Source organism: Aotus nancymaae, unplaced genomic scaffold (assembly GCF_030222135.1).
Source record: "Aotus nancymaae isolate 86718 unplaced genomic scaffold, 86718_ANA_hifiasm-v0.15.2.pri h1tg000049l, whole genome shotgun sequence".
In the NCBI taxonomy this organism is placed as follows: domain Eukaryota; kingdom Metazoa; phylum Chordata; class Mammalia; order Primates; family Aotidae; genus Aotus; species Aotus nancymaae.
In genome coordinates, this window is record NW_026988463.1 from 34,868,539 (window position 1) to 34,892,635 (window position 24,097).

General features: G+C 44.8%; 1 protein-coding gene and 1 pseudogene across 1 annotated transcript in view; one reads left to right on the forward strand and one right to left on the reverse strand.

The window, feature by feature from the left end:
* Positions 1-4,716: 4,716 nt before the first annotated feature.
* Positions 4,717-4,832, reverse strand: LOC135269158 (U6atac minor spliceosomal RNA; annotated as a pseudogene).
* Positions 4,833-9,413: 4,581 nt separating this feature from the next.
* The window catches only part of LOC110568942 (breakpoint cluster region protein-like), a 135,739-nt gene continuing 121,055 nt past the window's right edge, over positions 9,414-24,097 (forward strand). Inside the window, 1 exon segment of the mRNA XM_064362843.1 lies at positions 9,414-9,576. The gene's annotated coding sequence lies outside the window, so the exon portion shown is untranslated.

The window sequence follows — 24,097 nt, forward strand, 5'->3', positions numbered from 1 at the left end:
GATATTGACATTAGAAGCTGGCAGAAGGACAGATAGAACTTTTGTGCTTATTTTTTGCAGCTTTTCTGCCTAAATTTCTTTCAAAACAAAATATGAAATGAAAGATGGGCAATTGAGAACCATTAATGGATTGAAAAATAACACACTTGCATGCAAATGCAAATAATACCCTTTTCTGAAAAATATCGTCTCTGCTTCAGGAAAGCATTATAAGAAAAAAGAGAAGCGATGATAATTTCCAAACCAAATAAACAAAGAAGGGACTGAGTGGCCTTGTTGTACATTTTTGCAAAGTGAAGGACAGTTGGATTCTTCTGTTTCCTCCTGCATTCAACCTCTCTCAGATCTTGTTTGGTGGAAACTTAGAAAAACAACCCAGCTTCACTCAAACAGATCTGTAGAAAAGGAAGCTTTCTTTGATTTCTCTTGGTCAGCTGCACAGGAAGGGGAGTGCTGAGTCCTATGGAAAGTAGGTTCCTCCAACCTACCCTGGCCACCACCACAGTTGCCACCTCAGCAGGATCTGGGTGACCTGTGCAATGCTGTTCTAAGCGACTCTCCCCTCCAGGGCTTCCAGCAAGGGGGCAAGAGGACCCACAGGCGCTGATCTCAAAGCTGTCATCCCCTGCACCACGTGCTGGGCACCAGAATCCTGCTTCCCTGTATTGCCCCCTCTGCCAGGTGGGGACCCGATTTTGGACAATGCACCGACAGCTCTTGCTAAGGTAGGGGTCCTTTCTGGTGGGGCCAGGAGAAGGGACCGCTACCCTAGCAAGAAGCTCAGCCACCTCCAGCTGAACACCCTCAACCCTCAACAAGAGAGCAGGGATCTCCAGGGGCCAGATGAGCAGCCTTTGAGCAGGGCTGTTCCTCCCGCATCCTCTGAGCCAGCTGGCTCCTTCCGAAATCTATTGCGTGCGCCCCTGGTTACCTACACATGCCTTGTCTGCGTGACTGGACCATGCCAATCCGTTATACTCACCCGTTGCCCACCCAATCGTCGCGCAGCTTTGAAAGATGCGCTCCCGGCAACAGATGATACTAAGCTCTTATTCTTTGGCCGAGTTGGCAGTTAGAGGAGAACCGTCAGAGCCCAGCTTTCAAGAGTTCAAGCATCTGACGGTTCCCCACTGCTCCCAGGGACAGTTACCTGGGGATGCTGTGCCCCTCACCCCTGCCAGTAGGGCTCAGTTTCCTGGAGCGCACTCACTCCATCCCCCAGTTCACTTTGCTTGTGAACAGAATGGCAGGCCATCCTACAAGTATCCAGAGACTTAGCATCAGCGGTGTGTCAAAGCTACTCCACGAAGATATTCCATGATCCTGCAAGGCCTGTGTTTCTTCCTGGTGATCCTGCCTTCAATTTGGATGCACAGGTACCACAGCAAGCCAGTGCTGTGTGCTTGCAGTTCCAGAATGTCCTGCAGCTCAGCCAGTGCAATGAGCACAGGGACTCTCGGTGGGGCCCAGAAGCAGGGAGTCACCCGTTTGGGGCCCACAACAGCCAGCTGTGTGTGCCCCAGACTGCTGTCCAGAGTATATCATGTTGAGGACCCTCAGGGAGAGCGTGGCAGGGATGCCTGAGCAGGACAAGGACCTCAGAGTCCAGGAGAATCCTGATGATGAGAAAAGGGTCTCCAAGGGCGCCAGGGATGCACAGTCTGCATTTAGGCCCCTACGTGATAATGGAGACCCCTTGCCCTTAGTGCCCAGGCCCGGGCCTCTGCAGAGAGACCTCCACGCCCAGAGGTCGGAAGTCAGATATGACCTGAAATCTCAGCGCTCCTGGATGAACCCCTGACCCAAACAAAATCCCATCTCCAGCTCCTACAGTGCCATGGAGGCTCCCCATGGCTAAAGAGGAGGAGGAGGCCAGCATCATCCCACTGCCGGCTGCCCCTCAGTTCCTCAAAAACAGTGAATGAGGGCAGCCCGCGGGCTGTCTTTTGGGGTCACACCCAATGTGCAAAGGTGGCAGAGGCAGCACCAGGGCCAAAACCTCCAGGAACGGCTTCCCCACATCGCAGACCTCTAAGCCCCATAGATGCAAGTTTCCCCTGCTGCCACGCTGGTGAGGGGAGACTCTGAGGCTGCTTTCTCCCTTACAGCTGGGGTTCCGGGTCACTGCTGAAGACCTGGACCTGGAGAAGGAGACAGCGCTCTGGTGCATCAACAGTGCACTGCAAGGAGAGGCCACGGTCATCTGGGACTGTAGAGCCTCACGGCCTTACCTAGCTTTGTCCTCACCTACAGCAGGGATGGCTCATCTTCCTCCTGAACTCTAGGACTCAGCATAAATTCCCAACACTAGAGACACAGGTCCCAGGACTGCCTGGGCCCAGTGGCCCTCCTAGCATCTGCTGCAGGGGCCGCCTCTATATCTGCTGTGTCTGGGAGGAAGCGCCACTCAGCAGGCCCCCTGTTCTCCTCAGATCCCCTTCCTGCCATCTCTTGCCACTCCTGGGCCTCAGCACCATTCACCTTGCTGCCCCCTGCCCCCTCCCCAGATCCAAGCACGGATTGCACCAGGAGAAGCCCAAGCCCTGCCTCTCCTGCTCTTGCAGCTGCTTCAGCAGCCCTTCCTCACTTCACTCAGCACCAGCAGAATGGAATCCCCGTCTTCAGGGTGTGTGGATTTTCCTGTTTTCTCCACACAGAGCCCCAGATTGCCCTGACTCTAGTGTTCCTGTCACAGTCTGTGGATCACTGTATCTAAAGCCAGTTCCAGCCCTGCAACCAGCACATCTGCCAAACTAGCTCCCCAGCAACAACTGACTTGGAGGTCACCCCCATGGATACCAGCCCCGCTTCTCAGCTTCCCCTCCTGGGCCTCCTGCTGCCTCCAGTGAAAGCTTCTTTCCATCAATCCAGGCCCTTTTGATGCCCCACAGTGACAGCACAGCACAGCCAAGGACACCGCCGGCCTGGCTGAACTAAGGTTCTCCGGCTTGTCCTTCCCCATACCTAATCATAAAGCTTCTTATTTACATTATTTTCATGTGTCTGTGTCCTGTGGACCTAGGGGGAGAAAGTCTTGGTTTGTGTGAATTTTGATGTGTGAGGTCTGAACTAATTGCTGAGTCTCCACTGGCCCAGTCAATGGAGTGTAGTCAGTAGCACAACTTGATGGCTACAATGATGGACAGCAATTTAAAAAGTGCTCAGTGTTTACGGGATGGTGGCTCAGGATCAAGCAGGTGCCGGGGAGGGATCAAGCAGGCGCCAGACTGGGAAACTCATTCTGCCTCTTGAAACTTCTGCTGCTCCCATACCTACATACACATCTCACCCAGAGAGGATGGGCCTGGCATGGAAGCTCCTGGGCCAGGGGGAAGGAGGAATGAAATTCACTTCTGCTCTGTCACCAAAGGAAACATTAATTGTAGTATGTCACTTATTCCTGAGCAGCGTATGGCATCCTGCTTTGAGAAAAGGAGGATTCCTTGATTATGTGTTGGAAATAGATGCTCGATGCCGCAAAGAAAACTCGCACTGAGACAAAGGATCTTTCAGCAATGCAATTTTGACTCCCTGGACTGCAGAAAGGGTACCTTCGCTAGCCATTTTGCCACGAGAGTACAAAGAACAAAGAAAAACAGACAAATTTATTCCTTACTCATTTGGGGTCATTCCTACTGCTGTGTCTGATCTCGTTGGCTGAAGCCAGATCGCACAATCTAAAACTCGATTGTCTAACAACTTAAAACTTTTCTAAACAGGTAAAAGCAATGGAGAGCTGGGACATGCCTGTTAGCAGGTCCAGCACAGGTATCTTGGTTAAAGTACAAGGACATAGAATGTACTACGTGCCTGTAAGCATGGAATGCTTAACAGCTACATAAGTTAGGTCTTAACAGAGTTATTAGCACACATTCTTTAACAAGAAAGGAAACTTTAAAAAGGAGCTTTTCTACTTCCCACCGTACATCTTTTCCATTTTTCAGAAACAGGGATGCTAAGAGACTGTCTGCACAGGACCAACCTAAAGCTAGCTAGATTTTAATTCTCAGGGACTAAAACACTTTCAGTTTGCAGGCTAATATGTACAGAGCTTTGAGGTCATCACTCCCATTCTTACAACAACAAGAAAGCTGAATGAACTGGAAATCCACCCCTCTTCTTAGACCCATCGGAGCAGTGAGATCACAGCTGAACCACTGCTCTGTAAATGGGAAAGACAGCAGATGCGGAGAATCACAGCTCAGCTGAGCAGAGGCCTGTGTGGGAGCCAGTACCAGGGCAGGCAAACTCCAAACGGTAATTGGTGAATTGTGGGAGGCTCAGTGAGGGCCAGCTTGAGAGGTGAACACTCTGAAGGGAGGGGCTGTGTTATGGGGATCCTCACATTTTCATACATTTAATCTCCAGGAACACCTCCACTCTCATGCTCTCAGGGGGAAGATAAGAGAAAAATACCCTAGTGCCTCCAGCAGGGGGAGAAAAAGAGTAACCATTCTGAAATAGGCCCGGAGTATTCCAGTCTGCTTACTCACTCAAAAACGAGAGCTGAGCTATCAGGATGCAAAGGCTTAAGAATGACACCATGGACTTTGAGGACTCAGGAGGAAAGGGTGGAAATGGGGTGAGGGACAAAAGACTACAAATTGGGTTCAGTGTATACTACTCAGGGGATGTGTGCCCCAAAATCTCAAATCACTGTGAAAGAACTTACTCATGTAACCAAATACCATCTGCTGCCCCAGAAACCTTGAAAATAAAAAAGTGTTTTTTAAAGCATAAAAGATAAAACTGCCCTCAAGGAAAACTATTTTTGCAGAACATTGCCAGCCTGGGAAAGGGAAATGCCAAACCTCTATCCTTTCAATCTCAGCAAAGAGGGGAAAACTGAGAGGCACTTCTGGAGGGCACAGCACAGGGCCTCAGACTCCCTGGAAGCCTTGTCACAGGACTAGAGAACACTTCCCTCCCTCCATACCACACCACACCACTCCATCCTCAGGACACCTGTATATTACAGGGAGTGCAACAGAAGTAACTGACAGTCTCAGACCTTGTGACGAAGTAGTCTCTAGTGAACCCCCAAAACAACAGGGAAGACAAAACATGGCCAAGCGTGTTAGCTCACGCCTGTAATCCTAGCACTTTGGGAGGCCAAAGTGGGCAGAGCACCTGAGGTCAGGAGTTCAAGACCAGCCTGGCCAACATGGTGAAACCCCATCTCTACTAAAAATACAAAAAATTAGCTGGGCATGGTGTCGGGCGCCTGTAGTCCCAGATACTAGGGAGGTTTAGGCAGGAGAATCGCCTGAACCTGGGAGGCAGAGGTTGCAGTGAACCGAGATCGTGCCAGTGCACTCCAGCCTGGGCGACAGAGAGAGACACCATCTCAAAAATATAAATAAATAAATAAATAAATAAAACATCAGAATCCCTTTTAGCTTCTGACACCTCCAGTGACAATATGAGTACAGCCTAACTCCTCCAGATTCCCATAAAACCTCACATTAAGAGCCTATCTGGGCTGGGCACGGTGGCTCACACTTGTAATCCCAGCACTTTGGGAGGCTGAGGTGGGGGGATCATGGGGTGAGGAGTTCGAGACCAACCTGACCAACAGTGAAACCCGGTCTCTACTAAAAATACAAAAAATTAGCTGGGCATGGTGGTGGGCGCCCGTAATCCCAGCTACTCAGGAGGCTGAGGCGAGAGAATTGCTTAAACCTGGAAGGCAGAGGTTGCAGTGAGCCGAGATCGGGCCATTGCACTCCAGTCTGGGCAACAAGAATGAAACTCCGTCACAAAAAAAAAAAAAAAAAAAGAAACAAATTCATGTCTTTTGCAAGGACATGAATGAAGCTAGAAGGCATAATTCTCAGCAAACTAACGCAGGAACAGAAAACTAAACACTGCCTGTTTTCACTTATAAGTGGGAGCTGAACGATGAAAACACATGGACACGTTTCGGGGAAACAACACACACTGGGGCTTGTCGAGGGGTGGGACTGGGGGGAGGGAAAGCATCAGGCAGGACAGCTAATGGATGCTGGGCTAGATACCTAAATGATGGGTTGGTCGGTGCAGCAAACCACCATGGTACATGTTTATGTATGTAAAGAACTTGCACATCTTGCACACACACCCTGGAACTTAAAAGTTGAAGAAAAAAAATCAAAACAAAACATAGTTTCCTTTAATTCTCTGAATATGGTCCTCATAACTAGGCGGCCTGAATTTGAATCCTGATTCCATCATTCACTAGCTGTGTCTTTGCATCCCAGATTTCTCATCTACAAAATGGGTGCTGTTATGGGTTGCCGGCTATTCTGGTTTTTTGTTTTTGCTTTTTTGAGACAAAGTTTTGCTCTTGTTGCCCAGGCTAGAGTGCAATGGTGTGATCTCAGGTCCTTGTAACCTCTGCCTCCCGGGTTCCAGCGATTCTCCTGTCTCGGCCTGCTGAGTACCTTGGATTAAAGGAGTGCACCACCATGCCTGTGAATTTGCTGTTTTTAGTAGAGACGGGGTTTCACAAACGTATTGTCTGTTTGGAAATAAATGGGCTGGGTGTGGTGGCTCTCGTCTGTGATCCCAGCACTTTGGGAGGCCGAGACTGGCGGCTCACTGGAGGTCAGGAGTTTGAGACCAGCCTGGCAAACATGGTGAAACTGTGTCTCTACCAAACATACAAAAATTAGCTGGGTAAGGTAGCAGGCACCTGTAATCCCAGCTGCTCCAGAGGCTGAGGCACAAGATTCCCTTAAACTCAGGAGGCGGAGTGAGCCGAGATCAGGCCACTGGACTGCAGCCTGGGCAATAGAGCAAGACTCAGTCTCAAAAAAATAAAAAATAAAAATAATGTTAAGACAAAAATCATAAGGAAATTACATAAACAACTTTATGCCAGCTATTTGTAAAAATATCAAAACAGACCATTTTATAAAAAAAATACAACTTCAGTCTGGGTGGGGTGGCTCACGCCTGTAATCCCAGCTCTTTGGGAGGCCAAGGCGGGTGGATCATCCGAGGACAGGAGTTCGAGTCCAGCCTGGCCAGCATGGTAAAATGCCGACTCTACTAAAAGCACAAAAATTAGCCAGGCCTGGAGACCCATGCCTGTAATCCCAGCTACTCAGGAGGCTGAGATGGGAAAATCACTTGAGCCTGGGAGGCAGAGGTTGCAGAAAGCCGAGATCAAGTGACTGCAATCTAGTCTGGGCAACAGAGAAACTCTGTTTCAAAAGAAAAATACAACTTCATAAAAATGAACTAGGAAGAAACAGAAAAGTCAACATCTAGAACCATTAAAGAAATTGAGGCTGGGCGTGGTGGCTCATGCCTGTAATCTCAGCACTTTGGGAGGCGGAGGCGGGTGGATCACCTGAAGTCGGGAGTTCGAGACCAGCTTGACCAACACGGAGAAACCCCGTCTCTACTAAAAATACAAAATTAGCCAGGCGTGGTGGCACATGCCTGTAATCCCAGCTACTCAGGAGGTTGAGGCAGGAGAATTGTTCCAACCCGGGAGACAGAAATTGCATTGAGCCGAGATCCTGCCATTGCACTCCTGTGGGGGTAACGAGAGCGAAACTCTGTCTCAAAAAAAAAAAAAAAAGAAGAAGAAAAGAAATTGCATTGTCAGCAAACTGACACAAGAACACAAAATCAAACACCGCATGTTCTCACTCATAGGCGGGTGTTGAACAATGAGAACACATGGACACAGGGAGGGGAGCACTATACACTGGGGTCTGTTGGGGGGAAATAGGGGAGGGACAGTGGGGGGGTGGGGAGTTGGGGAGAGATAGCATGGGGAGAAATGCCACATATAGGTGAAGGGGAGGAAGGCAGCAAATCACACTGCCACGTATGCACTTATGCAACAATCTTGCATGTTCTTCACATGTACCCCAAAACCCAAAACGCAATAAAAAAAAAAAAGAAATTGAATGCTTATTTTAAAATCACCTGTACCCCATCCCCTCAAAAATCTCACAAAAAACAAAACTAAAGAAAAACACCTGGCCCAGATGATTTTATAGACAAGTCCAGCAAACATTGCAAAAAACAGAGAGTCTTTATCTTCCACATAATTTTTTTTTTTTTTTTGAGATGAAGTCTCTCTGTAGCCCAGGCTGGAGTGAAGTGGCGTGATCTCAGCTCACCATACCTCTGCCTCCCAGGTTCAAGTGATTCTCCTGGGATTACAGGTACACGCCACTGCACCCGGCTAATTTTTTGTAATTTTAGTAGAGACAGGGTTTCACCATGTTGGCCAGGCTGGTTTTGAACTCCCGACTTCAGGTAATCGCCTGCCTCGGCCTCCCAAAGTGCTAAGGATTATGGGTGTGAGCCACCGCGCCCGGCCTACATAATCTTTCAGAAAAAGAAGCAAATGGAATTCTCCCCAACTCATTGTGAATTTAGTATAAGCTTAATACCAAACCGGACATGAATAGTACAAGGAGGCAAAAGTATAGACTAACTTCTTATGGACAAATATGCAGAAATGCTAAATAAAATATCAGCAAAAATCCAGCAACGTATTAAACATGTATAACGACCAAGTTATGGTTTTCTTTTTTTTCTTTCTTTTTAAGACGGAGTTTAGCTCTTGTTACCCAGGCTGGAGTGCAATGGTGCGATCTCGGCTCACCGCAACCTCCACCTCCTGGGTTCAGGCAATTCTCCTGCCTTAGCCTCCCAAGTACCTGAGACCACAGGCATGCACCACCACGCACAGCTAATTTTCGTATTTTTAGTAGAGACGGGGTTTCACCATGTTGACCAGGATGGTCTCGATCTCTTGACCTCGTGATGCACCCGCCTCGGCCTCCCAAAGTGCTGGAATAGGCGTGAGCCACCGCGCCCGGCCCCAAGTTACGGTTTTCCTAGGAAACTAAGGTGATGTAATAAAAAACTATTAAAGTAGCACAAACTATCAAAGGAAAAAACCTGTATGATCATTGCAACCTGTCCATTTGCCACGTAATAGAATTTCGTTAATATTACATATATATACAGGTTGCTCGCTTATTTTTTTTGTCTGTATTCCCTTATGTATCGGGAGCGGCAGGAGGCAGGGCTTTGTGTTTTTCTCACCACTGTCTGGCTCATGCCTAGCACCGTCCTTGGCACACTGTAAACACGCTGAGGACACTCTTTGGGACTAGCGCACCCTAAGCAACGTTACACAGGGCCCATTGGGGCCTCTAAAGGGACCCGCCTTCCTAGGCTCCGGCACAAGTCATGACGCGTGCGCATTGTCTGGCCAGGTATATATATATATATTTTTTTCCTTGACCAGGCAAATGGTAGGGCGCCTGCGCGACCCAGTGTCGGGAGCGACGCGAGCTAGAGAGGCGGGGCTTCGGCGCCTGCGCCATGAGGAAGTGTGGGCGGGGTCCGCACGGCGCCTGCGCAGGCGGCCGCAAGCCTGCGAGGCGCGAAGGGGCGGGTCAAGGACGAAGGCCGAGAGGGAGCCTAGGCGGTCCCAGCAAGCGACGCCGCGGGGTTGGCTGCTATCCTGAGGCCGGACTCAAAGGGTCCCGACTGAGCCACTGGGTGAGCTCCGCCCGGCCCCAGCCACGAGCCTGCGAGGGAGCGATGCGGCGCCGCGCGGTAAGAGCCAGGACCGCCTTCCCCCAGTGTTCGCCCGCGGGTCGGTTTATCGCCTCGGAGCCGCCCGCGCGGCCGGGCCCAGGCGTCCCCGCAGACCCCGGCAAGCCCTGCACCTGCACCGTCCCCCTCCGGGGCCCCTCCAGTCTGTCCCGCGCCTGCGCATTCCTATTCCCGCGCTGTCCCGATTCCGAGCTCCGAGGCTCCTGGGACAACTCGCAGGCTTTGCCGCAGAGAACCGCGGGCCTCCGTCCGTTGGTGCCAGGGTCGAGCTGGTTCTGGGACCCCGCCTGCGGCTCGTAGGTGTGTGGACAGGCCGGGTGCGACCCTCGTGCTAGCCTTTCCGGCGCTCCGGGACAGGCTGGGGCTGCTGCCCCATCGTCCCGGTTCCCTGTCTCGGGCGGGGACAGCATTGCTCCGTGGCCCCAAGGGCGCAGCGCGGGGAGCGGAGGCCACGAGCGGCGGCCCCAGGGCCTGCTGCGGGTGCTGCTTCTGCCGGGGCCGGCGCCCCGGGCCGACAGAACGTCTTTTCTTGTTGAGACCTGGCTCATTGCGTCAGGTTGGATGTGAATAATCTGGTGCTTTGCTGAGGAAATTTTGCATTTCCAGGAACTTGGTAATTGTATCAGCTTAAGTAGTTAAATCTACGACATCATAGTCATGGCAAGTTGGGCAAGCTGCCCTGGAGATGACGAAAAGAAATCGGTTTCCAGTAGTTTTACCCCATTTACAGAACACGCAGACATTGGGGTTAGGGGAATAATACACCAGTTTGAGGGAGCCGTGTGAACCAAGCAGAGCACAGTGGCTGCTGTAAGAAGAAACAGATGCGCTGCTCTGAGCTTGGGTATTTGGAGGTGAGTCTGGAGGGTAGCTTTGGAATTGTAGGTCAGGCTTCCTTGTGGAGGAGGACTGGCTGCTTAGCCAGGGGGATTTGGGGGTAATATTCCTAGTGCTTACAGCCCAAGACTTCTTTCCATCTTTTTTGCCTCTGGTTTACTTTTGTATATTATTCCTTGTGTTCTGGCTGCTCCCTTTTCTGCCAGTGCTTTTCCATTGTCCCTATTTGAGGGTCTGGTATGTGTCAGGTCTAGGACTGCCAGGTAAATAAAATACAGGATGCCCAATTAAATGTGAATTTCAGGCCAGGCGCAGTGGCTCACGCCTGTAATTCTAGCATTTTGGAAAGCTGAGGCGATCACTTGAGGTCAGGAGTTCAAGACCATCCTGGTCAACATGGTGAAACCCCATCTCTATTGAAACTATAAAAATTATCTGGGCATGGTGGCAGGCCCCTGTAATCCCAGCTACTCTGGATGCTGAGACAGAAGAATCGCTTGAACCCTGGAGGCGGAGGTTGCAGTGAGCTGAGATCATGCACTGCACTCCAGCCTGAGCAACAGAGCAAGACTCCATCTCCAAAAAAAAGAAAACTAAAAATAAATAAATGTGAATTTCAGGTAAACTATGATGGCTTTTTTGGTTTAAGTATACCCTAAATGATGTCTGGATAAAAGACACTTAGGTGAGTGCTGTGGCCAGGAAGGTAAGAGGGATGGGGGGCCAACCAATTGGCGACAAGGGAAGGTGTCACTAAGGACACAGCACTGGAGCTGAGTCCTGAAGTGATGCACGAGCAGTTCTCAGGCAAGAAAACAGTAAGGGGCTTTCAGGAATAGGAACAGTAGGACCCAAAGTGTGGGTATGTGAAAGTGTGTGGTATCGGCGCTGGGTGTTTGGCCTGGGACAGGGAGGGATTATTTTAAAGGAGAGTGGCCTGGTGGGATGTGTGCTTTAGAGTGTGGACAAACAGCTGTGGCACAGAAGGACTGCTGGCAGGGGAGAGCGACAGGAGGCTGCCAGAATTGTCCAGCTGGACTTCTTCCCTGACACAGACAGGCTGGCATAGGACTGGTTGGGTAGTGGGGATGGGGAGGAGGGAATGCTGTGAAGTCAGGAACTCCCTCTAGTTGTCAAGAGGCATCTTGATCGTTTAAAAATATCTCTGAAGATTTAGCACAGCAAGGCCCTCTATAGTCCCAGGGTATAGGCCACCCTTGAGATTAGAAAGAAACCCCTGGGAGCTGTGGTGGGATGGGTGTGGCTTTTGGAGGTGCCCCTTTTCAGACTCCTGCTCTAGCATTTGCTAGCTGTGGAAGCTTTGGGATTACCTTTTACAGTGGAACTGATACTATTATGGCCATCCCCTATGATGAAAGGGAACTGAATGAGTGTGGAATCCCAGGGCTAGCGTATAGTGGGCCCTCAGGGTTTAGTTTCTTTCCTTCTTGCTGGTGAGGTTTCAGAGGGACTGGAGAACAGTGGATTTTGACCATCCATTTGGGGTTGTCAGTCTGTGCCAGGCCAGCTGGGGACTACAAAAGGAGGTACAGGTAAGCAGTGAGGCAGTGAGGCAGTGAGGCCCTGTGGTTCATTTTCAGATTTCATTCTGGGAGATCAGAGAGAGCCCTTCCTGGAAGTGTACTCTTTTCCTGGGAAATGTGGGTGGAAATGCGAGGGCCCTGTGCATAGGTTTTCCCTTCTCTTTCAGCCCTGCCAGCTGCTAGAACTGTGGCTTTCTTAGCAGATAGTACACATGAGACCTTATTTATGGGATGGTTAACAGAAAGACAAAGCCTTCCTTCCGAGTTTAAGCAGTCCTCTTATACCACAGTTTTCCAACTTTGGCTGTATTGATATTTTAGGCTGTATAATTCTTTGTTGTTGGGGGCTGTCTAATGCGTTATAAGGAAGTTTATCTGGATTCCTGGCCTCTTACATACTCAGTGTCTGTAGCACCTTGCCTCCCACTCAGTTGTAACAACCAAAAATGTCTACAGACAGTGCCAAATATCCCCTAGCGTACAAAATTACCATCTACCCCTCATTAAGTACCACTGCTTTATACTCACTTGACACAAGGAAAAAGAACTTCTTAGCATTTTTTTAAAATTTCTTTTTAACGTAACCGGTGAAATGCTTGTTGGAAAAAAGACTTTGTTTTTACTAAACTGAATTTGAATTCTAATCTATTTTAACTTATTTAGTTTAGAAAGACTTCCTTTGAGCCATTGTCAAAACACTCTCAAGTCTAAAATTTTAAGTTTTTTAGAAAGGATTTTTTACACCGTTACACTTGAACCACTAATGAAGTGCAAAATGAAATGTTTTATTCAGTATTTTACATAAGAGTTTGTTATAAATGTAGAAGTATATCAGATTGATGTTTTGAATTAAAACTATGGCTGACAGTTAATTTTATGGATACCAAATTGTGCAAGTTTAAACTGCCTGCCAAGAGTCTGAGCGTAAAGCTGTGGTTTGAAGGGATCTTGAATAAACCTTTTCTTTTTGTAAATATTCAGAAACTTTGGCTAAGGAGGGGACTCAAAATTTCTTGCATTCTGGCAGTTTGAACTTTGGGACCCAATGTGTTTTGGACTAAATCAGGAAAAATCGCTTATGTACTGTTGCCAGAAATTCTTTTAGGCTGTCCTTTTCCAGGCTTGTCACTTGTCTGGAATGTTAAGTGTTGTCAGCAGTTTAACATCCTTTCCAGCAGTTTGCGTTAAAATGAGAGAAGATCTCCAGAAATGGATCTGATGAGGTCTCGGTATAAGGTTAGTTTTTTTTATTTCGTTACGTTTCGGAAAGTAGTAAGAAGGAGAAGACTTATATGGTTGTAAGTTTGAAAAGTCCAGGAGCTTCTATTCGTTTCTAATTATTTTCTTGTGTTAAGCCTCATAGAATAATAGAGAAATCATAAATTAGTATGAGTGAGCTTTTCTTTGGCCCAGACAAGTGGGAATACAGTTGTGCTGTTTAGTGGCCGTTTGAATTGGTATTAATGATAACTACCTCCTTTTTGCAGCATCCTATATGTAGTTGTGGTTGGGCAAGCTGCTTGCTTTCGTCTCTAACCAAAGTTTCTTCCTCCTTTCCTCCATGTAGGGCTGCTATGAGAATCAATGCCCTAGGATTTGTGCCGTGTAGGCTTTCCACATTGTTTGGCTGGTGCTCTCCAGGCAACTTACTTTCATAGTTAAACAACAGCAACATCAACAAAGTGTCTCAGCCTCCTCATTACCCCCTGACTCTCTCTCCTTCACAAAGCCAAATTTTTGAGAAGTTCTTTATCCTTTTCTTTCCTACTCAGCTTTTTATTCCACTCCACTGCAGCATGACTTGGCCTCCATCCCTCCACTGGGGCTTCATTGGCCCTGTTCCCCATTACTCCCTTATCATGATTAAAGTGGGCACTCGGACATGACTGAGCAGCATGGTCTTTCTCCTGTAGATTCACCTTTAGATTTTCTTAACTGGTTGGACAGGCAGAGAGGATGGAGTTGTGAGAAGAATGGGGTTAAAGCAGAAAGCTGCATTTTCCTTCTGTGGCCGTGAGGGTGTTGAAGGGGGAGTGCATACCTGGAGTGGGGAGAGGACCTAGGGTGCAGTTTCTTTTGTCTTGGAGTTAGAGGTAGAAGGAGGGGAGAGGTAGATCTGGGTGCCATCTTTCCTCATTAAGTCATAATCTATATAATTGATTTCTGGAAACAGGAAACTACCCTACTAAATGTACTACACATTACATTTTTAGGCATAGTATAAAATTTGTCTTTAAAAATTAAGAAAATACTGTCTTATAAAAACAAGCATTTAACAATTGTGCCTCCTCAGTCAGTAAGCATTGAAGTTTTTTGAGCAGTACTAGACTTCTGTCTGTATTCAAACTGAGCAGAGAATCACACATCCGAAGGCATCTTACCGCTGCCTCTCTCTCCTGTCTCTTTCATGCGCCTTGAATATGTGCTGACTTGCACATGTGCAGTTTTTTGACATGACAAGGCTCAGACTTTCCCTATTAGTAATCCTTGACTTTTTCAATGGAGTCTCACTCCAAGTCTTTAAAATATGTACATAAAATGTACTTTTCTGAATGTGTGTCATAATTCACCATAAGAAATGTTATGAATAGCCGGGCACGGTGGCTCACGCCTGTAATCCCAGCATTTTGGGAGGCCGAGGCGGGTGGATCACGAGGTCAAGAGATTGAGACCATCCTGGTCAACAAGGTGAAACCCCATTTTTACTAAAAATACAAAAAATTAGCTGGGCATGGTGGCACGTGCCTGTAATCCCAGCTACTCAGGAGGCTGAGGCAGGAGAATTGCCTGAACCCAGGAGGCGGAGGTTGCGGTGAGCCGAGATCGCACCGTTGCACTCCAGCCTGGGTAACAAGAGCGAAACTCCATCTCAAAAAAAAAAGAAAAAGAAAAAGAAAAGAAAAGAAATGTTATGAATATACATAACCTTTCTTATGTAGGTACATAGGGTCCTATATAGAATATAGGATCAATCCATTACATTATGATTTATTTATTTTAAACATTTCTTACTAAGTTTCTTTTCAAAGTTTTGATTTTTTTTTGTAAGACATATGATTTTATCAAATTGATTGTTGATTTTGCTTCATTTAGCAACATTCACTTTCTGACTCCCATGTGGCCTTTTCCCTGAGTTACAATTTCCCTTGACTGTGATTTCTTCTCCTAAGTGTTTTAAGTCTGTTTTTAATTTACAATTTTAATATGAGCTCAACATTTTGAAAATGAAGTTTGTGACATAATAGAGATAAATATATTTAGATTTCTTAGGTTAAAAAACCCTTTTTGGATTTTCAGGGGGTATTGATAGGCATAAAAAGTCATAATTAATAAGCAGTTCCTCCTAAATTGTTTGAGTCCATGTTCTGAAGGTATAGATTGTGAAATAAAACTCTTGAACTTCTGAAAGCTACTAATCCGCTCTCCTTTATAAACAAGGCTCACAGAGTTTGGGTGACTTGCACAAGGTCACATAGATGGTGCCAGACCTGGGACCACAATCCAGGTCTCTTGATTATCATTCCAGTAAACTCCCTACCATATTTCCTAATATGTAATTTTCCATGGGAAAAACCCAGAAGTTAATGTTGTTTGTTGACATCCGTGGGCCATGAGATATAATTTAAAGTAAGTAGTAGATAAAAACAATCTTTTAGTCATTCCTTTTAAAGGGTTTCTCTCACAAAGTGTCTTTTGAATTTCTGCTTTTACTTTAATAAGGCAATAGTCAAAAATAAATAAATAAATAAATAAAATAAAAATAAAAAAACAAGAAAAAAGAAAGAAAAAAATGATAAGGCAGTAGTCATACATGGGGCCTGCAGTATATTCTTCTGTAAATTATGATAGCTCATGTTATCTGGTCTTTACTCTGGGCTGCCAACCTGCTCACCACTTTAGGTTCATTATTTCATTGCCTCCTCTCAACATCCTTATAAGGAAGGTACATAGTTTTACCAGCCCCATTTTACAATGAAGAAACTGACATTTCAGAGAGGCTAACTTACCCCAGGATACAGATTGGATCATACGTAGTTGAGCAGTCTCCTGGGTAATAGTTTTTCTTTTCTTTTTCTTTTTTTGTTTTGAATAAGCACAGAGAATTATAAAATGTCAATTAAATAACTGCTATTTAAATGATTTTAAATAGTCATTTTTGAAACATTGAAGGGAAAAGATTCTAATGGAGGTGAATAGGAGGAATTTAAAGGAAAAAGTAGTGACAGCAGTCAAGATCCTGGTGTGACTACAGAATGGAGGGGTTGGGGACTGCCTCTGTAGTTGCCCAGAAGGGTTCCTGTCCCACACTGTGCCAGGGCTGAAGGCACTTCTCAGAGCTCCCTCATGGTTTCCAGGATAATTTGTGTTGTCCTTTATTCAGGGTGGATCCTTCTGTATGTGGTATGACAGTAAGATAAATTTATAATGTCCTTTTGGCATATTTCTGAACCTTGATTGGTGTGTTTTTCATGAGTGAATGGTTGGTGAGGGTGGGGTTTCTGAATCACTGAAATAAGTTGCCATCACTGACCTTGGACTGTTCTACCATTTTTTCCTTTGACCTTTGATCCCTGATGAAATAACTTCTGGAACAATTCTCCTGCCTCAGCCTCCTGAGTAGCTGGGATTACAGGCACGTGCCACCATGCCCAGCTAATTTTTTATATTTTTAGTAGAAACGGTGTTTCACCATGTTGACCAGGATGGTCTCGATCTCTTGACCTCGTGATCCACCCGCCTGAGCCTCCCAAAGTGCTGGGATTACAGGTGTGAGCCACCACGCCCGGCCTAATTCTTCTTTATAGGAGAAGAAACAGATTTGCAGATATATAAAGTGATGAAGTGATTTGCCCATAGTCACACAACTTGTATGGCAGAGCTGGAGCTTGAACCCAGTTCTCTTGACTTTAAGTTCAGTTCTCTACTCACTGAATGGGAGACCCAGAAAGAGATTCTTGTGGTGTGTCACATAGCCTTACCATTGCTTTGTCCTATGTAACGCCATGAATTATGTGAATTATCTTACAAGGTTTTTGGAGTCAGGAGGTGTCGTAGAGATGCCTTAGAATCCAACTTTCTTTTTATTGTAGATGAGAATACTGAGTGGTCAGGTGACTTAGATTAAAGATAGCACTTGTTAGAAGGAAGACTAATGAATTTCAAGTCAAAGTCAGAATTTAAAATTTTCCTAAATGCTGGAACTTTGAGTTGATTTGACTAGATGAAAATTTTAACAGATAAAGGTTTAGATTTTTTAGAATACACATTACACAGCAATGAAGAGGAAAAGCTGGGCATGGCGGCGTGCTCCTGTAATCCCAGCCACTTGTGAGGCTGAGGTGGGAGAATTGCTTGAGACCAGTAGTTCAGGCTGTAGTGTGCTATGATAGAGAAAAAAAATTAAGAAGAAAAGGAAACAAGTGGGGTGGGGTGTTGCTTACTGTGCACATCTTTCAACATTTCTGCATGTTTGTAAAATTTTGTAGTAAAACGTTAGGGGAAAAAAGAGAAAAGTAGCTTAGCAACAGTTTGTATGGAAAAAGACTTGAAAATATTAGATAACCATGAACTTACTATGAACGTCTGGAAGCTCCTAGAAAAGCAGATTTTTTTCCCCCTTAGATTAAGGTAGGAGCAACTCAGTGTCTTGATTGAGGGAAATAATAGTCTTGGCAAGCTCTGTGCTTGCCAGACCAGACCTGTCTTGTATCTGTGTCTAGTTCCAAGGTGCCTGTGTAATATGATGCCAGTGGACACAGGATACTGAAATCCGGAGGAGTGGTACTGACTTGGAAGAAAGGCTAGTTTAGGGAAGCACCATGGTGGTCTTCAGATACTGGGGGAGTTGTGGAGTGAGAGTAGTACTTTGATTTTGAATGCAGAGCTTTGATTACGGCAGAGCAAAGACATTATAGGGAAGGAGATGTGCATTCTGTTTTTCTCATAACCGACCCTCCCATTCTGTACTTCAGTACAGTCTGTCCTCCACAGCAGCCCAGGTTAGTCTTTAGGAACTGCAAATCAGGTTATAGGACTGCCCGGCTTTTATTAGCATCCTGTGTCACATGAAATCCAGGTTGTGACTGGTCTTTTGGCCCTTGCCCACCGGTCCTCATTTTGACATTTCTGTATTCTAGCCAAGTTTTTAGAGTTCTTCAGTTGAACCTATGTTTACTGTTTCACCTTTGAGATGTACCTCTCGCTTTGTTCCCCAAAGTAAGGCAGATTTGGGGGTCTTTTTGCTTCCATTGTATCCTGTACATAAGCTTGGCCTGTTTTTTGTTTCTTAAAGTAGATTTAAAGGATGGAGGCCTATTTTGTTCATTTATATGTCCTGTTTCTTCCTCTAGACTGTGAACTCCTTGAAAGTAGATATTTTTGTCCTAGTCTTTTTTTTTTTTTTTTTTTTTTTTCTGAGACAGGGTCTTGCTGTGTCACCAGGCTGAAATGCAGTGTCACAGTCTTGGCTCACTGCAACCTCTGCCTCCCAGGTTCAAGTGATACTCTTGCCTCAGCCTCCCGAGTAGCTGGGATTACAGGCATGAACCATCACACCTGGCTAATTTTTACATTTTTCGTAGAGATGGGGTTTCACCATGTTGGCCAGGCTGGTCTCAAACTCCTGACCTCAAGTGATCCACCCGCCTCTGCTTGCCAAAGTGCTGGGATTACAGGCGCTTGTCTTTATATACCCATGTATTTGAGCCCTTCTTGACCAGTTTCCCAGAGAATTGGTGCTTGGCTTGCCTGGACACAGAATAAATGTTCATGGAATGTTGTGCCCACAATGACTTGCCTCATAACTTTTTAGTAGGCAGGATCCTCCCATAGTAGACCCTTGTTAACTACAATAATATTTTTTTTGTCAGTGATGTTGCATGTAGGGTTTCCTATAAAATGGCTTCCAAGATAGTTTTCATTTCTAGTGGGAGTCTGTGAGTTGATTTTTAAGTAGTATTCTGTCTACCTTTTGTGGAAGGTAAGGTTTAGCCCTTACCTTTGTTTTTCTCAGTAGGTTTTAATTATATGATCTCCTTGTAGATGTAAAGGAAACTCTGGAGCTTCCTGTGTGTCTGTGAATGTGTAATTAGCTTTAGGCAGGGCTCCCAGAGCTGTGAATCCTGTCCTCAGAAGCACTGGGTCATTCTGGTGAGCGTTCAGACCACCCAGATTGCAGCTTCGTAAAATACAAGGTTTATTTCTATAATGAGAGTGGTTTGTGTCTTCACCCAAATAATATTTTAATACTAAATTATGACATATTTCAAATTTAAAAATAGGTATCTATAAGTTCATAAGATTTTAAAAATTAATTTCAATAATTGTTTAAGAAAGTAGTTTCAATACATTTCAATAATTTATTTTAGACTCAAGGGGTACATGTGCCTGGCTTGTGGCATGGGTATATTGCATGATGCCGAGATTTGGGGTACGGATCTCGTCACCCAGGTAGTGAGCATGGTTTTTCAATCCATGCCCATCCCTCATTCTCTCCTTCTAATTAGTATGATTATAGCTAAGAATTTTACTTTTACAGCCCTAATTTAGTACATATTGATGTAGACCTGGCAATAAATATTCTGCTCTAAGAAAGGTTTCATGTTAAATAGCATGGTAGTTAGTCCCTTCAAAATGAAAAATTTTGATACCAGCACTGATGACAATATTGGACAAGTAGACAAATCTAGAAGGGGCAGATTGAGCTGAATAGTTTTAGTGTTGTTACAGTTTGTTTATATGTTGTGAAATATTCATTGAGATCAAGATCTCACATTCCTAGGGAAGTTCTTGTGTTATGTGTGTACTGGAGGCCATATGGAGTGGCAGAAGCAAAGTGGGGTTTGGATTCGGACTGTTGTCCCTTAAGAATGAATTGACCTTGAGAGAATTACTTACACTCTCTGATCCTTAGTTCCTTCATCTAGACATACCCACGTGGACTCTTGTGAGGATTCAGTGAACTGTATGAGGTACGGTACAGGACATGGTGCTTGCTGCCTGGGAGAGGCTCAAGGCCTTCAGTGCCTTTTCTTGTTGGTTTGGGACTAGTGCATCTCTTTTGGTGTTTATAAGCAGTGCTGTTTGACAAATACATGGGGCATGTTTCTTGGATTATTACAGTTTTGGATTATTCTTAGAACACAGAAGCAGGATCCACAGTGTTTTTATGAGGCGAGCTACTTTTTATTCCCCCCAAATCTTGACTTTACTGGACTTGAGATCTCAGTAATATGTGCTGATGTGACATCCTTGAGCAAAGTTGGAGAAGAGATAGTGGCAACTTCCACGACTTCTCCTTCTCCAAGACACTTGAAGTGCTGTGAACTGTGCTCCCTAGCTGCTCCGCTCTGTAATCTCTGCATGGGGGCCATCAAGGGGCTCTGGGGAAGAGAGTCAGCCAGTGTTTCCTCCCCCTTGACCAGATGGAGAACCAAGATCTGGTGAATTCTAATTTGTTTTTCCATGACCCTAGGGGTCGTTTTATGAGTGTGTGGAAGCATTTTTGATTGTTTCAATGGTTGGTGGATGCCACTGACATTTATTTAATAGGTAGAGTTCATGGAATTCAGGGCTCAGTGCAGTGACAGTTCTGCAAAATAGAACTTTTCCTGTGATCTGCACAGCTTAGAATATCTTTTTTTTTTTTTTTTTGAGACCGAGTCTCACTCTGTCTCCCAGGCTGGAGTGCAATGGTGTGATCTGGGCTCACTGCAACTTGGTTTCAAGTGATTCTCCAGCCTCAGCCTCCTGAGTAGCTGGGATTACAGGAGTGTGCCACCATGCTTGGCTAATTTTTGTATTTTTAGTAGAGGCAGAGTTTCACCATGTTGGCCAGGCTGGTCTTAAATTTCTGACCTCAGGTGATCCGTCCACCTCGTCCTCCCAAAGTGCTGGGATTACAGGCGTGAGCCACTGCACCTGGCCTAGAATATCTTGCTGAATAATTTATGTAGCTAGGAAAAACTGTTTTAAGACTGAACTTGTAACTTAATTCCATTTTACATAAAGGATTTTTTTAAAAACATAATATTAGTATAAATGGAAATTTGAGTCTGGACTTTGAAGGGAAATTATCTTGTTTTGTTCTTAGTTTTACTAAGTGTATTACTAGTCTGGGATCTCTGAGGAAAGAAAACCAATAGGAGATATATACATATATATATATATATATGTGTGTGTATGTATGTCTCCAGTAGGAAAGAGAGAGATATGTTTTTATATATATATAGATACATGTTTATATATATATATGTTTAAATGTGTATATATTTAATCAATACATATGATTGTCTCATACATATCCTATTGGTTCTGTTTCTCTGGAGAAAAGTATTCATTAGTTGCCCTTTATCTATGGTTTTGCTTTCCATGGTTTGAGTACCTCTTAGTCAGTCACGGTCTGAAAATATTAAATGGAAAAATTCCTGAAACAAACATTTGGTAAGTTTTAAAGTGTGGACTGTTCTGAATGCCATGATGAAATCTTGTGCCATCTCACTGTCACACCTGGAAGATGACTCCTCACTTTGTCTGATGTATCCCTGCTGTGTGCGCTGCCTGCCTACGCTTAGTCCCTTAGTTTTCATTATCAGATTAACTGTCTGGCATCACCGTGCTTGTAACCCTTATTTCACTTAATAGTGGACCCACAGTGCAGGAGTAGTGATGCTAGCATATTGTTATAATTGCTTATTTTATTATTAGTTATTGTTGTTAATCTCCTACTGTGCCTAATTTATAAATTTAACTTTATCATAGGGGGTATGTATACATGCTCCCCAGCTTACTGTGGTTTGACCTAAGATTTTCCAACTATATGATAGTGTGAGTCCATCACAGTTTTGATGTAATGTATAATTTTCAGTAAATTATGTGAGCTGTTCAATACTTTATTATAAAATAGGCTTTGTGTTAGATGATTTTTGTCCACCTATAGGTTAATGTAAGTGGTCTGAGCATGTTTAACGTAGGCTAGTCTAAGCTATGATGTTCAATAGGTAAAGCGTATTAAATGCATTTTTGACTCGTGGCATTTTCAACTTAGGATGTTTTTATTCCATCATAAGTTAAGAAGCATCTGTATGTATAGGAAAAAACATAGTGTATATGGAGTTGGGCAATATCTGCAATTTTAGGCATCCGTGGGGGTTCTTGAAACATATCCCCCTTGGATAAAGGGGGAGCATTCTATATATAAAAAGATATTTATTGTAAGGAATTGACTCATGTAATTATGGAGGCTGAGAAGTCCCAAGATCTACAGTTGGCAAGCTAGAGACCCAGGAGAGCTGATGGTGTCATTCTGGTCTGGGTCTGAAGGCCTGAAAACCAGGAGCACCAACAATGTAAGTTTCTGTCTGAAATTCAGCAGACTTTACACCCAAGAAAAACCAGTGTTCGTTTCAGTTTGAGTTGGACGGGAAGCAGAGATGTCCCAGCTCAGCAGTCAGGCAGGAGGAGTTCCCTCTTACTTTACCTTTTGTTCTATTCAGGTCTATGGTTGATGAGATAAGTCCCGCCCACATAAGGGAAGTTAATCTGCTTTATACAGTCCAGTGATTAAAATGTTAATCTCATCCGTAAACACCCTCACAGATACACCCAGAGTAATATTTGACCAAATGTCTGGGCACCTCATGATGCAGTCAGATTGAACATAAATTAACCATCACACTAAGAGTGATTTGCCTTTTTAGGTGAATGAATAATCACATTATTGATAGCATTCGTGATAGGTAGTGTGGTATGTGAGTTGCCAAAATGACATACCCAAATGAAGAGTATTTGTAGCTGTGAAATTCAGTGATTCATCTTAGAAATGTAGATTTCTGACCATTTTAGTCCTAATATGGTCCTGCCTGAAAATTTACATATTGACAGTTATATTTATTTTATTATGAAATATTTTTATATTATAGTTGCTAAGTTAAGTAGATATGTTTGGAATATATATGTAACAAATAAGTTATTTCTGAATTTCATTTTAGGATAGTAGAGGTACATTTTCAGTAGTTTTTAAAGAAATAGGGCCAGGAGTGGTGGTTTACACATGTAATCCTAACTACTTGGGAGGCAGAGCTGGGAGGATCCATTGAGTTTGGAAGGTCAAGGCTGCAGTGTGCTGTGATCGTACCGCAGCACTCCAGCCTGGGTGACAGAGCAAGACCCTGTCTCAAAAAAAAGGTGCACAAGGGGGTATTTGGGTCTGATGTAGCGAAGAACCAGCAGTCTAAGTGATCTCAAGCTGCCAGCCTACTTGAACAGTCTGTATCTCAGTGTCGTTAAAGCTTTGACTGTTTCTTTTCTCTTCTTGGACCTCTGTCAAACCAGTCTTTCTCCTTATCAGGTATCTTCCAGTGTCGGGATATATTTTCCAGAAGTCCTTGTTCAATGTTGTTCATTAGGTTGGTATTTTTTAAATTTCGGCTTTATTGATAGGTAATTTACATGCCATACAATTCGTTTATTCAAAGTGTAAAACCTGGTGGTTTTTAATATGTTCACAGGATTGTGCAACTGTCACCACAATCTAATGTTAGAATTTTGCATCACTCCAAAAAGAAACCCTGTATCCATTAGTACCTAGCCTCTATACTCCCTACCCCAACCCCTGGCAATCACTAACACTGTTTTTATCTGTATGTATTTGCTTCTTCTAGATAATTCATATTAATGGAATCATATAATACATCGTCCTTTGTGGCCACCTTTTTTTTCTTTATTCTTAAAAAAAAAAAAACAATAACCAGAAAAAACAGGGTACATGTGCAGAACGTGCAAGTAGATACATGTGTGCCGTGGTGGTTTGCTGCACCTATTGACCTGTCCTCTAATTACTCTCCCCTCGCTCCCCATCCCCCAACAGGCCCTGGTGTGTGTTGTTCCCTTCTCTGTGTCCGTGTGTTCTCATTGTTCAGTTACCACTTATGAGTGAGAATGTGCAGTGTTTGGTTTTCTGTTCCTGTGTTAGTTTGCTGAGGATGATGGCTTCCAGTTTCATCCATGTCCCTGCAAAGGACATGATGTCATTTCTTTTTATGGCTACATAGCATTCCATGGTATATATGTACCACATTTTCTTCATGCAGTCTATCGTTGATGGGCATTTGGGTGGGTTCCATGTCTTTGCTATTGTAAAC